Below are 14,539 nucleotides of genomic sequence, written 5' to 3'. Positions count from 1 at the left end.
TCATCTAATTCTTGTTTGTTGGGTGTTATTGCTATACTTGTATCATCAGCAGAAAGAACTAGTTTTGCATCATCATGAATATAGAGTGGAAAGTCTATAAGAACAATAAGGGACGCAAGACTGAACCCTGTGGCACACCGTTTCGATATCTTCCCAGATGGAGAAGTGTGCTCATTTCTGCAGACTATCTTTACTGTTAATTTCAACCTTCTGCATTCTTCCAGTTGAATATGAATTGAAGCAGTTGTACACCGTCCCACTCATATCACAATACTTCAGCTTGTCTACAAGAATTTCGTGATTCACACAGTCAAAAGCCTTTGAGAGATCACTGAATATCCCAATGGGTAATGTTCAGTTATTCAGAGCATTTAATATTTGATCAGTGAAAGCATATATAGCATTTTCTGTTGAAAAGCCTTTCTGAAAAGGATATTGATATTTTGTTAGTACTTCATTTTTACAAATATGTGAAGCTACTTTTGAATTCATTACTTTTTCAAGAATTTTGGATAAAGCTGTCAGAGGTGAGATTGGGCGATAATTGTTAGCATCAGTCCTATCCCCTTTTTTATGCAATGGTTTAACAATAAAATATTTCAGTGTATCCAGAAAAATGCTCTGTTTCAGTGAGCTGCTACATATGTAGCTGGGAATCCTACTTACCTGTTGGGAACAAGCTTTTAGTACTTGGTCAGGAATGCAATCAATTCCATACAAGCTTGCTTGAATTTCAGTTTTATCAAATTGCGTAGTTATTTCCTCTTCCATATACAGCCTTTGCATTTTCTAATGAACTGTTGGATCTCATTTTCTCTGCAGCACGTAAAAAGTGATTATTAAAAATATTTTCTACTTCAGATGTTTTGTTAACAATCTTTTCATTGAGTTCAATAGAAAGAGGTTAATAACTTTTACTAAATTTAATTAATTTAATTTTTTTTACTAGTTGGTGTTCACTGATAGGTGCACATTTTTTTGTTACAAGCCAAAACCTGATTTTGTTTTTCTTTCTTTTAGTTTTTTCTCATTTTTCTGATGTCGTACCTCATATTTTTAAAGATAACAAATTTGTGTTCAGCACCTTGAATAACATCAAGAAGGAAAATCAAAAGAACTCTCCCAAACTCATCCAGCAAGGTTCGACTTTTGAGTACCAACTGGCAGAACTATACCAAATGATGAAACTATAACTACTGCAATAGAGGAGGAGGAGGATTCCAGCATAATAATTAAGCACTCCTTACTGAATAAGTGTTTGCAGAATTAGCTTATTTTAAATGTAAACAAAGCAAATGTCAAAAATAGTCTTAAAGATAAAATCTTTATTGCATTCACTTAAATACTGTAGCTAAACTGACGCATTTGGAGATGGTTGTAAAAACTGTGTGCTTCCACAGAAACACTTGAGCTCTAATATAGGAAGCCATATATTACTAACCATGTTTAGCTACACAATTTTAAAATTAGTTGATCTTATTCCAGAAGAAAGAAATTGTCACAAAAATACAGTATATTACATGAGTAATATAATTTAACTTCAGTCAACATAATATTAGCTGCCAACAAGTATTGTTTCTTTATTTAGATAAAAAGCTACTCATTTATCCTGGTGTTGTGACGATGTGATAAAGTTTGAGTCCTTATTGCGAATTCAAGGGATCAGGTCCTGTACAACATTCGTACATGCTTTAATGTGTGAATTTAGGACATGATTATGCAACAACAAACATAGTGACATATTTAATAACTTCAGCGGCAACCTTTTAAAACAGTTAACCACTCTGAATGCAGTTTGTTTTCTCCTTAGAAACAGTAGTAAATAGCAAACTTTTATGGATATTAATACTGAGAAAACCAGCCCTAACCTGTAGGTGCTAGAAAAAGAACTCAGGTCACCATTTAGTAAGTGATTTCATTTTTATAAGTGCTTTTAATGGCTAAATCTATTCGGTACCTGATGTCAGGGTGAAGGTTGCACAATTTCTATAATTTATGATAGATGGTTGCAAGCTCTAAACTAGTACTCACTGACGTCAAAGATTATTAAAATAAGTTAATTACATAGCGACTTAGGTTTCCAGGATGTCTTGAAATTCACAGTCTTGTTTATAAAACTATTGTAGCACAATTCAGATCTTCTGCTAAGGGCATGCTGAATGGGAAAAACGTAAGCCGTAAACCATGTCCAGCAGTATGTTTGTTTCATTGTGCTTTCTTTAATCATTACATAGTGTGATATTGTCACCACCAACCTGTATCCAGCAGCCCGTACGTTAAGCAGATACTCACCTTTGAATGTGGTGTGTATTAGTACGCTTGTTAATGTGACGTAACAGTAAATGCAATCCATCTGATAAGCCAGCTTGTCGTTTGTCTCATGACACAATTCCCATGCTCCATACAGTGTTAGTGGGTCAGCAATGGGCCACATAAAGGTAATGTGATGTGGATCTACATTTGCAGTGGTGCGCAGCAAATGATTTGGCTTCTCCAGAATGGTATTTCACTGCCAAATATTGCTGTTGGTTCTGCTTAATAGAGTTACCAGGACTCTCTTAAACACTCTTATACGAGGCATGTTGTCTGTTACTTTGCTTCCTACTGAAGGTCCCATAGTCATTTGTCTAGATGGTTGCACATGAACATGTGATGAACATTGCCATTTCTGTGGAGCCAGCTAATAGATGGAGACAGACAGCACATCGTCTTTTACCGAAGTCACTCACTATGCTTTGGGTGTTGACAAATTGATTTCTATGTATCTGCAGTGGTTATGTGCCCTTAGTGAGTGATAGTGGGGCAGTCATTGCGTACTGACTGATAACTCTTAATTTTGTCATTATTTTTGAAAACACATTGATTTTCCACGTTCTTAATGTAAATCTGAGGTGGAAAATGAGTGTATTTTATAAAGTATTTGACTGTTAAACCTAAAATGCAAATACTTGCTGTTTTTATTTGATGTGCCTGGAGTTTTACTGCATTCCTTGAAATGTGGTCTTCACTGAAGATGATGTGCTTTGTTTAAAGTCACTTGCCATTATGACATTTTTATCCAAGACTCAATCCTCCACTGTCCATACTTGTAAATAAATGTGTGTGTCTGCCACAAGCTTAAAGGACATTGTAAGCAGAAGATAGGTTGCATGTATTACCACAGGATCTGATAATGTCGTCAGTATAGAAACTGGTACTCTCACCGTGATGCAACTGTTCTACAAAATTTGATCCTTTCAACAGTTTCTTTGTGACAGAAAATGCTGAACAAATGCAGTAGCTGAGTTTCTATTAGTTGTTTGGATGTTATGAAAGGGATACATTGCTAATCATGGTATAGAGGAGACATTGAGTTGCAGACAGGCACAAGGAAAATACTACTATACATTTAAGCTTTCAGACAAAAGACCACCTCCTGAAGTAGAGCACGCGCTTGTGCGTGACCGCTGCCTTCGACTTCAGAAGAAGGCGCTTTGGCCAGAAGCTTAAATGTATAGCAGTCATTTCATTGTGCCTGTCTGCGACTCAACATATCCTCTATGTGGTGAGTAATGATCTACCATTTTTTGTGATATTCTTGTTCCTTCCTGGACTTCCCAGTATGACTGTGAAAGCTCTGCAGAGAGGGGGCAGCTGTTAGTAACTTCCGTCAAGTCATCCAGTTGTGAGAAACAGGTTTCATTATGCACTTTTTCCCTCTTGACACATGGCCTCAGGATTCTGCAAAACCTTTTTTGCTCTATTTCAACAACTTGAGAGGCACTCTGCCTATGTCTCAACTCACACAATGAACAGGAAAGGGTGTTCTTTGGTTAGCATGACATTATGTGAGGAAACAGCAAACTCCCACTGCCACTCAGAGCTATTTCAGGACAGTATTTCAAAGGTGCAGCTCTTAACTCAAAATTCTGGTAAAATCATGATAATTGACAGTAATGTACAGGGTGACAATTATTGGGCTATATAAAAAATGTAAATTAGAATTACTTACAAACTACAGTGTGCACACACTTTTTTCAACATGTAAACATCGCTACAGATATTCGGATTTAGGTTATGACATGTTCAATATGCCTGCTGTCATGGGCGATGATGTGGTGCAGACGGATGGAGAAATTCTGCATGATCTGCTGAAATACCGGAACATTGATGCTGTCGATGACCACCTGAATGGCTGTTTTCAGCTTAGCAATGGTTTTGGGGTTATTGTTGTACACCTTGTCTTTCATATAGCCTCACAAAAAGAAGGTGCATGTGTTCAGATTCAGAGAACATGGCAGACAATTGAGGTCCTTGCCAGTGGCCGCTAGGTACCCCAGAGCCAGAATACAGACCCCAAAGTGCTGCTCCAAGACATCAAACACTCTCCTGCTTCGATAAGGGTCGAGCTCCATCTTGCATGAACCACATCTTTTCGAAAACGGAGTCACTTTGGGTAATAGGGCTAATCAGTCGCAAACTTCCTTTGAACCACAGTTGGGCTGTTATTGCTTGCATAGTAGGCCTTCACAAGCACCATATGCTCAGGCACGCTGTACCGTGACATTGTCGTGTATAAATGGCTGATAACAGCAAGACCCATGTGCGTGCACATACTAATTCCCATCATGCCCCATGGCCAACCATGCAGTTTGAATTTCCTAACACAAACCGTTCAGAAGTCATGACAATTTTATTTCATATATTTCAATGATTGTCACCCTGTAAGTGCGTCTGCCTTGCATGTAAAGAACTGAGGTGGCTCCTTCCACAGGAATTCTCTCTCAAAGATTGAGGATCTCTTCATTATCTAACTTGAATATTCAAATGTGGTGGCTTGACTTTTGCTAACAAACTTTAACACTGTTATCTCAGAATTGTCAATGCCGTAACTGTCCTGGAGTTTGTGTATCCTTCTTTACAACAATAATTTGTGATTCTTCAGCCATTGAAGATGATTGTGTCTGGTAGTGTCCAAAATACTATTTTGTAAAAATAAACATGTGAAATGAAGCTAATATTTGTTTTAAAACTGTATACTGACTAGCCAGCACACTATAACTATCCCCTTATGTCAGCAAAGTGCATGTTTTAGGCCAGGTAGAGGGCTGAGGAAGCTATACAAAGATGTGTAGTAGTTCCAAGGGACACACACAAATCATTTGGATGACACTGTTAGCAGTGGCTAAGCAAAACTGCACGTATTGAAACAGGTTCACTTAAGAGTAAGCTGTGATGTCCCAGCATTGGTAATTTGTTTCATGGAAATGATGATTGCCTGTTATTCACTTGAAACCATCATTAGTCTGTATCTTAAGTGGGCTAATGACAAAGCTGCTAGTTGACAATATTGCTACAGTTAACACCAACACTTCTGAGAGCAAAGGATGTAAAAGCTTGCCATTCCTTTTAAGTAAAATAACCAACAATTTGTGGTACAGAAGACAGCAAAGATGGCCTCTTTTGGAAGCCATTACTATAAAATATTATTTACAGACTCCCTTATCAAAATTTAAGTAGAATGTTTTACTGGTTGGACACTCATTTGCTATAAGGCTGTTGGTGCTTAATGTGTGAGACATGTAAAGTCAAATTGGCCTTATATTGCAAAAACGCTCCCAGGTCTGTTAAGTACCATTTGCCCACAAGCAACAAGTTTATTTACAACCAAAGTGGAGTAATTCCCACTAATAAATGTTTGATGTACCTCGTGTAAAATTCACAGGAATTTCTAATAATTACCGCTCAAATAAGATTTATAGGAATACGGTAACTACTGTACTGTAGATCACTGTTTAGAACAGTTCTCATAACTGGGATGTGAGGATCAAGATGCTGTGTGCCCAAATAAAATCTATCCATCTGATTCTTATAACTTTGTCAGTTTGATGTAAGATATACATAGTGATGATATACACAAAAGGCTGCTGGTACAGCAATAAGTAAGCCTTCAGGCACTGGTGGAACCTGGTGTACTGCACTCCAATTGAAAGTTCTTGTTGTTGCAAAAACAGAAATATTCTTTGGAGTGGGGAATTGAGGGTTGAACTGGTGTGTGAAAACCTAATCTTCTTTCTTCATGGAAAAAATGAACAGCTGAAGTTCAAAAACAGTAAGTTGTAGAAATAGAACTTACAAATTTTCAAACTCTTATGGAAGATTTTTATGTCAGATCGACTAACAAGAAAAAGTTGTGGTCAGTAGGTACATGAAATCTGGTACAACGTCTTGTGATGTATTTGTACTCGTAGTTGCTGTAAGAACTAGCAGTGCAAGTTACAAAGAGCAGAAAGTGGGGGATGTTACATGTAGGGACTAGAAAGTACAATCTGTTCATGTTGCAGTGCTTCGTAATGCTTAACTGTATTTATTATTACTGCAATATATAAGGTTGTCTTTCTGAAAGGCTCAACAAAGTTTTAAAATAAAATCTACCTGCAGTTACTTGCACAATCGCTAATCAATAACTGTATAAAGTTAGTAATAAAACAAGTTGAAAAAAAAATCAAATATTCTGTGAAATGATCTGTCTAAAAGAAAGAAATAAAATAAGTTAGAGAACCACTTGATACACCTTTGAATTATGCTCAAAATCATGTGCAGCAGCTGCGATGCTCATATGTTAGTGATGTAAGGAGACTACAGTGTGGAATTCCGTCATACAGATATCTACATCTACATCTACATCTACATTGATACTCCGCAAGCCACCCAACGGTGTGTGGCGGCGGGCACTTTACGTGCCACTGTCATTACCTCCCTTTCCTGTTCCATGTATCCATATCATGTAGTGCTCTTCAAAATTCTAAGTTAAACATTCAAATTCTCAATTGGAACCTCATTTGATGTACATGATTTAGAGCATCATTCAAAAGCATATCAAATATTTTTCTAATCTGTTTTATTCCTTACTTTTACACAAATCATTTCACAAAACATTTGAAGTGTCCACCCACACTTGCATGTGCCCTGGAAAGCATTACATAAGGCATATTTACATATTGATCATTATTCTGTTATTATTAACATTTTGCCATCTGCATGTGTAGTACAAATTTATTCGCTTGACATCGGTAGAGCTAATTCGGATTACTTGTCACTGGCCACTTGTCACCTTTCCGTTGACGACAAGCTTCAAACACATTGACTTCTGCGCACTTTAATGTTTCCGAAAATCCTCTAATTTGCCGTTTTGTTCCACAAACTCGAATTTTCGTTTCAAGTAACTTCTCTGTAAGTTCTACACTGTTATAATAATTATCCATGTAGAGGTGATGCCACTTTCCATAAGAAGGTGTCAATAGGTCTATCACTGTTTCTGCTAAAAGTTGTCCAGCACCGGAATATATCTTGAATGAGGAAATGTATCCCATACTCGAATCTCACAGCATTTGAATGAGTATGCCATATTTCATAATTTTTGACGGATTGTAAACTTAAAAAATTTAACTGTCCATGCCACGGTATCATTCCTTCATCAACTGAGATGTTTTGACTTAGATTAAACATTTCTTTACACTTTTTGGAAAAATAATCAATTATGAATTGCACTTGAGAAGCCATTCGGCATTATCTGGTCTATTGTTATTGTCAGAAAAATGTAAAAATGATAATATTTGTCTGAATCGGTTGCGGGACATGGTTTTGTGAAATATCGGTGTGTCTATCAATGGATTCGTTGACCAGAAATCATTGATCCTTGTTTTTTTTTTTTAAAAAAAAAAAAAAAAAATTTCGCATAAGGATAGCAAGCCCAAACCATTTTCTAAGTTCGGGTCCCGTAACGTTGAAAAATCTGGCATTTTTAAAATCCAGTTTCCTTCTATTGCAATTTTGACTGTAATACTTGTTGGTTTCATTGCTAATACATTCAAATAGATTGTTCCCAATATATAATTCTACGATATCCTTGACGCTGTGTGACCCGGAGATCCTTCAAATTTATTATTGGTCCTCAGTAAATCATAGTCTGTCTTCTTCGTCTGATTCATTCGAATCAGTTGACAACCGTAGCGCTCGCCGAATTCTTCTTGGACGTATTTCACTATCTTCTGACCATTCGCTTCACTTTCATTTATTTGATATCCAATGTCTTCTTTCCAATCGGCCAAGTCATCCAGAACGTCAGACAAGACGTTCGCACATTTATCGTAAATAGTTGTATCGTCTCTTTAGTCGGCCATGATGAAATAGCATAAGTACTTATGAAAACAAAAAAACTTGTTGACATGTGCAACTTATTGTTACCTAAACAAAACACCAACAGAATGAAAAAGATACTAAAGTGGTGTCACCAGCCACTGACCGATACTATGCACACGACACCACTGTGGTGTTGCCAGACGGCAAAGTGTTAAGACTATATTCATCAGTAGAAAGCAGAAAGATTTCAATTTGTGCTGTTACGTTGACTTTTTTGACACTTCATTTACATAGCTAATAGCAGCTGTTGGAAAACATTTCAATTTCCCCCTCAAATCAATCATTAAGTTTTGCTTAAGTGCCCTGATTACTTTCAAGCATTTAAATCTTCCTCCTTCCCCCCCCCCCCCCCCCCCCCCCCCCCCCAAAACTAGGCCTCATGCTGATAAATTCAATTACCCCATTTGTCCATTCCCCGCAATGTGTTTGGCTATGAAAATTTGGACAAAAAATCATTGTGTAATTTCTAGAGAGTTTTGCTTTTGTTCTGCACAAAAATTTGGTCAGAAATGGGAGCTTGACCACACAGTTGCAGCTTATCACAGCAACTACGTTGACTGAGAAACCTTCCTACAAGAACATATTTCCCTGCTGCAGCAGTCTAAATGATTTGATAGTGCAATGTACCCCAAGTTTATGTATTTCCAGTGTCTTGTGGGTTTAGTATTCCTCATTTTTATACAAGGTTTTTTAGGCACAAGTAATGAATTGGACCACCATTATTCCAATTGGTTGTATGAAAAACTCTTGCTTGAATCCAGTTAGAGCCTCACAGCCTCAGCCCAGCATTTCTCACAGACTTAATGTTCTGACAAAGAAGTCTGTAAAACATATGCAGAAAGTAGTGAAGCACACTGAATGCTAACCTGTTTCCTCCTCAGGATTGTTTGAATCAAGTTGTATATAGTTGTGAAATAATTAATTTCATATTCATAACCCGAGTATTTCGTTTGTGAAACGTTAAAGTACCTGCATTTTTAATTCACTTAAATTCCATCGATGATGATATTTCAGTCTCCATCTGAACTTGGCAACAGATTGATATAATGAAAGTTTATTTTACTATTGTTCAATTAAACAGTGATTTATCTTGTATACTGTAAGTTTATTGTATTGTTGTTGAATTAACAAGTGTTACCCAACGACAATGAGCCAGTCCAAGCACTAAACAACATTGTTGTGTCATATTCCAGCCAACTGCTTATTCAATTGCTAGTTATCTTGTAAACAACTGCCCCATTGTGGGACTGTGCTGCTAGCTTGGAATCATTTTATTGCATAGATAGTTAACTTTTTCTCACCTATATCACTGTTTATTTTATATTACTGCTGCTCTCTTGGACGTGTGAAAACACAACTTGTCACAGTGTTAGCTGAAGCTATAATTAAGAAATAAATGTGGGGTTGCAACTGTAAAACAACTATGGAATGGTACAAGACAATGATCTTAGTGGTTTGCACACATAGGCTCGCTCACTCGAGAGTTAAAACAATTTCGTAACTGTATTACTATCAGTAGATAGTGATAAATGTTATTAAGCATAAACTGAACAGTGTATGTAACCAGCTAATATGAGACATAATCCTTGACTTGGGTAAACACAGCAGCATCTGGGTACATAAATATGAGGAAAGTGAACTGAATAACATAAATAATACTTAGGTAATGAGTTTCTTTGTTTTTTTTTTAAATTGCAGATAACAAGCAGAAACGACTCGTTGATGAGAACACCATTTGCTGCAGAGCTGCTGAAGCAGAAGGTACTCAGCAGCAAGGTCACTGTGTAGACTGCTGGCCAAACAACACATGGTGTCACACGTGTTAATTCAAAACTTGTATGATGTTCAGGATTCTGACAAAGTTTCACTCCATAAACTGTAATTAAGTTGCTCTAATTAAATTAAAATTTTATGTGGAACTGTCAAAATTTCTTTGTCTTTTTTACAGTCATGTAAATACTTTTCAGATTTAAGAATTTTGTAGAAGATTCTTTCTTTTGTATTTTTGGTTGATAATGTTCCAAAATAATTTTTTTGATAATTTTCTTAAAGAGGTTGATGATTCTGACTAATACTGGAACTGAATAATGTATTTTAAAGGTTCCAGCCCTTAGATTGTCAGCAAATCTTATGTGAGCTTTATGTGTTGGAAAGATGATGGGTAGGTGCCAACTTTTGTCAGAAACAGTATTTATTTTTGTTTGCTAGGCTGAGTATTTGTGTAGTGGCGAACTTGAAGTTTGTGCATTCTGGAGTGTATAATGAGACAGTATTACTTGTGTGTTGTGTATCCTGGCAGTATTTAAAAACTGCATTATTGCAAATTTCTGTTTTTGTTTATAGTCATAGGTGCTTTAGGTGTTAAGATAAAGAAACTAATAATTTTATAATGTTGTTATTCAGTTGTCCACAGAACTGGCAATAATGGGCATCTTACTTTTGTGGCTGACCCTTTAAAACAAGTGGTCTTTGAACCTGTTCCTAAGAAAGATTGCAAATTGTCACCTTTTGTTAGATGCAAATATTAAGATTATAACCACCGTCATTGATATGTGTTTGCCAGACACTTTTGTGTATTTTTTTATTTGCAAATCTTGTTTGCATATTCTGAAGTCTGAAATATAATGTTGTAAAACCGAAGCAATGAGTTCACAACTCATAAATTTTGGTGTTGTACTTTGTACAGTTGTATTCCATAGTGATAGGAGATTGAACTACAATTGTGTAACTGTATAGTGATTAAATATTTATTTTTTGTATAGTGTCTTGTTTTCACCTGTAAATGTCTGTTTATAAATGTGCGTTTAAATGTTATCGATTTTTTTTGTTGTTTGTTGCGCTCTCTCTCTCTCTCTCTCTCTCTCTCTCTCTCTCTCTCTCTCTCTGTCTGTCTGTCTGTCTGTCTGTCTGTGTGTCTCTCTCTGTGTGTGTCTGTGTCTGTCTGTGCGCGCACGCACACACAGAGAGAGGATCATTTAATTCTGTGTACACTGCTTGTGTATGTACATAGTGTAGAAAAGAAAGAGAAATATTTGTTGTCCAGGATTAACCTGAATTGTTTGTGGAAGAAATATTAAATGTGAATATTGAAAATTACATTTATCAGTTTGTATTCTGTATTTGGCATTTAGTGTATCTCTTTGTCAGTCTTTCACAGGTGTTTTGACATTTTCTTTAAAGTTCATAATATGTTACAGAGTATACTAAGTAGTATACCAGCATGACTTCGGAAATTAAGATGAATTGAAACAATGTGTAAAGGAAGGCAATGTTTGCATAAAATGTGCAATGTATTTCCTAAGATAAAAAATATATGTGTGTTTACATACTTAAAGATCACATACTACATGGCTAAAAGTAATTTTGCGCAGTTGAATGTACTCTTGTAAACTTACTTTTTAAATTTCTTTATTATTATTATTTTTTGGCCAGATAGTAATTACATTGAAGCTGGTGCAGTTGCATTAAAGACATTCTTGCTTTCTTTCCTCATGGTGATCGTTTTACACACCATTGGTGCAAGTACCTTGACACATTGTGCTATTTACCTGTAATGGAGCACCTAGTGTGCGGAAACCATTCCTGAAATGCAGAGTAAAATATTCACTCATGTATACTGAATTCAATGCTGTTCTACTTGTACTTGAAATTGTGGCTTCCAAAAGCCTTTTACTGTGTCTAGGTTATTAAAGTGTTAATGTTTCCATATATTATAACTTCTTCTATTGTGTGTCTCACAAATTAGGTCAGAAAACCAGTTTGATCATTCAAAGTAGTTACTTATTTTGATGATAGTTTGTGTTAATGAAACCTTTGTCTCAATGTGCAAACAGTTACAACATTTCCATAAGGGCAGAAGACATTAATTACACAAGGTGTAAATTAGAGTTCACCATAAACTGCATGAAGTTGTATTATGCTCAGGCAGAATCATGACTAATGGAGGGAATGTGACCGACAACTCGGCATACTATCCACAATGCTGCACGGCAAAACAGCAGGCATCACAGTATATCAGTATTGCGACTACTACACTCCTTCAGTTTCTTCAGTATGACACACCATTCACCATCATGGAGATTATTCGTATAAAGATAATGTGTGGCATTTCTGCTGAAAGTGTGGTTTTCTTAAGTCACCCCAAGTTGGATGCTGGCACTCAATGGCCAGTTTTCGAATAGGAGTTTGTGCTCTATCTGTAGGTGTCTCAGTGGCAGTGGGATGTTAAAAACCTACTTTGGCTACTTAATAATTTTGCAGTTGCCTATAAAAATTGGTGGTGGGCTTATAAATTGGGTGCAAGAAGTTTGAAGGCATTTTAAAATAGATTTTTGGAAATAAATGTGGAATGTACTGCAGGAAGATTCAGCTTAAATTATGGTAAAGGAAATGGTGTTTTGTTACGACTACAGATATTTGCGGAAAGCTGTCACTAAACAAGAAGGGAAGAGCTTGTAAATGGGTAGGCTGTCGGTAGGCTTGTCTCCAGAGAAAACAGTTTGCAAGACAGAAAAGAAAAATGAGAAACATAAGTATTTGAAATACCATCAAAACTAACACAAAGGAACCATTTTACTGGTGAAAAACATTTGCAATTATTGCAACCTCTAAATGTGGGAGCAATTGAGAATGCAAATGTTGGCTAGAAATATTTATTATAATAATTGATTATGATGTCGATGGATTCAGCCTCACTGGTTTTGTTTCTATTGAGATATAATAGGTTTTGTGAGTTTGAAAATCCACAATCAGGTTTTAGTATTACTTCTGTACCAACGGAAAAATAATCAATATCTGAAAGTAATTCCTGAAGATACAGAGGTCGCTCCAACATGTGCCAATATATTATGTAGAAAAATAAAATATTGTGGCTGGAGCTATTTAAAAGTAAGTTGCAGCCAGCACTCATTGATGAAGTGTTGTTAATGTTAATATTAATTTAGTAGTTGTGGGTTCTGTGAATAACAAATGCTTTCAGATTTCTAGAATTCTTTATTTATTCGTATCATGTTTGCAGAAAGCACGAGTGGATAAAATGGTACTACAGAAACTACAGTAAAACTTTATCTGTGCCTCAGCGTGTAAACTGTTGATATAGTATGGAATGAAAGTATGGAAAGTGGGATTTATGATTGTCTTGACAACTTGACTCTGTACCTGTCCCTGAAAGTTTGAGTTGTCACACGAAACTGACCTAGCTGATAAAATTTTATGTAAGAGTGTTATTACAAGAAACTGTGTTCCGACATTACTTTCCTGCATGGGGTGGATGTTGCACATGGTGTGTGTCAACCGGAGAAATTGTGCAGCAATTTGTCATTATTGTCATGCCTTGGAGACAAGAAAGTAGTCATTAGCTGTGATGAAACATCACATAAGATCTGTTGTGATAAAGGTTTTACAGAAGAATAGCCTGATAACTGTTTAAAAAATAATACAGGATACACAATACAAATTAAATTTAGAATTCAACAGTTTGTATGTGGTTCCAAATGATAGTATATTGGAGTAATGACAACAGTCCATTAAAGAACTAATGCGAGCAAAACAACAGTGTAAGGGCACTGGTAACCATGATTTTGAGTATCCTAAACAACAAAAATGTGACAGTGAAACAAATATCAGTACATTATACAAATTGGTGTCATCGTTTATCGTCAGCTTCTCAGATAAGAATCTGATTTTCATTTCCATGTAATCTACACTAACTACAGAGGATATCATTGGTGACTGGAACAGGTTGCAGACCTACTGTGATACGATATGGTCAGAGAGAGAAAGCTTTGTCACAAGTTGCATAATATCAGCAGAGAAGAGTGAGAAGACATTGTGCTTTAATTTGTGCCCCTCTCACCCTCCCACCCACACCCCTTGCCTGTACAGTATGTCTGAAATCAGTAAAGAAGTGATGCAGTTGCAACATACTTAGCATTTGGTACTCTTATCTACAGGCTAGCCAAATTCTTAACCAAGTTAAGGGTGGGTGCTTGTTCATTGCTGGCCATTGACATTACAATGTCAGGAAGATAGAAAGTAACAAAATTTTACATACTCTGCATGTGTATTATAGAAGGTAGGACACACGGTGAAATTGGGGGGTATACGGGGTGTGAAATTTAATAAGAGCTGCCACTTGGGGCAGCAATTGTAGCTCTAACTTGGCCAGGCACAATAAAACTGAGTCTTAAATGACAGTTAGGGGAATGTTATTCCATTCTACTTTCACGTTTGTTGTCGTGGCTGGCAAGTCGGGGCATGCTAGTCTCTTGGCAACTTATGACCAAGTGTTTTAAACGGGTAAGAGATTTTTAGAACATGCTGCCCAAGGCAACAGTCGCACCCTTTTCTGTACCATAGT

At 36.4% G+C, this 14,539-nt stretch overlaps 1 protein-coding gene across 1 annotated transcript in view; it reads left to right on the top strand.

Annotated features, from left to right (window-relative positions):
• The window catches only part of LOC124555523 (mucin-5AC-like), a gene marked incomplete in the record, with an annotated part of 160,311 nt that extends 148,422 nt beyond the window's left edge, over positions 1-11,889 (top strand). Inside the window, 1 exon segment of the transcript XR_006968557.1 lies at positions 9,880-11,889.
• Positions 11,890-14,539: the final 2,650 nt, after the last annotated feature.

The sequence above is a fragment of the Schistocerca americana genome, chromosome X (assembly GCF_021461395.2).
Source record: "Schistocerca americana isolate TAMUIC-IGC-003095 chromosome X, iqSchAmer2.1, whole genome shotgun sequence".
NCBI lineage: Eukaryota > Metazoa > Arthropoda > Insecta > Orthoptera > Acrididae > Schistocerca > Schistocerca americana.
This window is presented reverse-complemented; position numbering and strand designations above follow the sequence as displayed.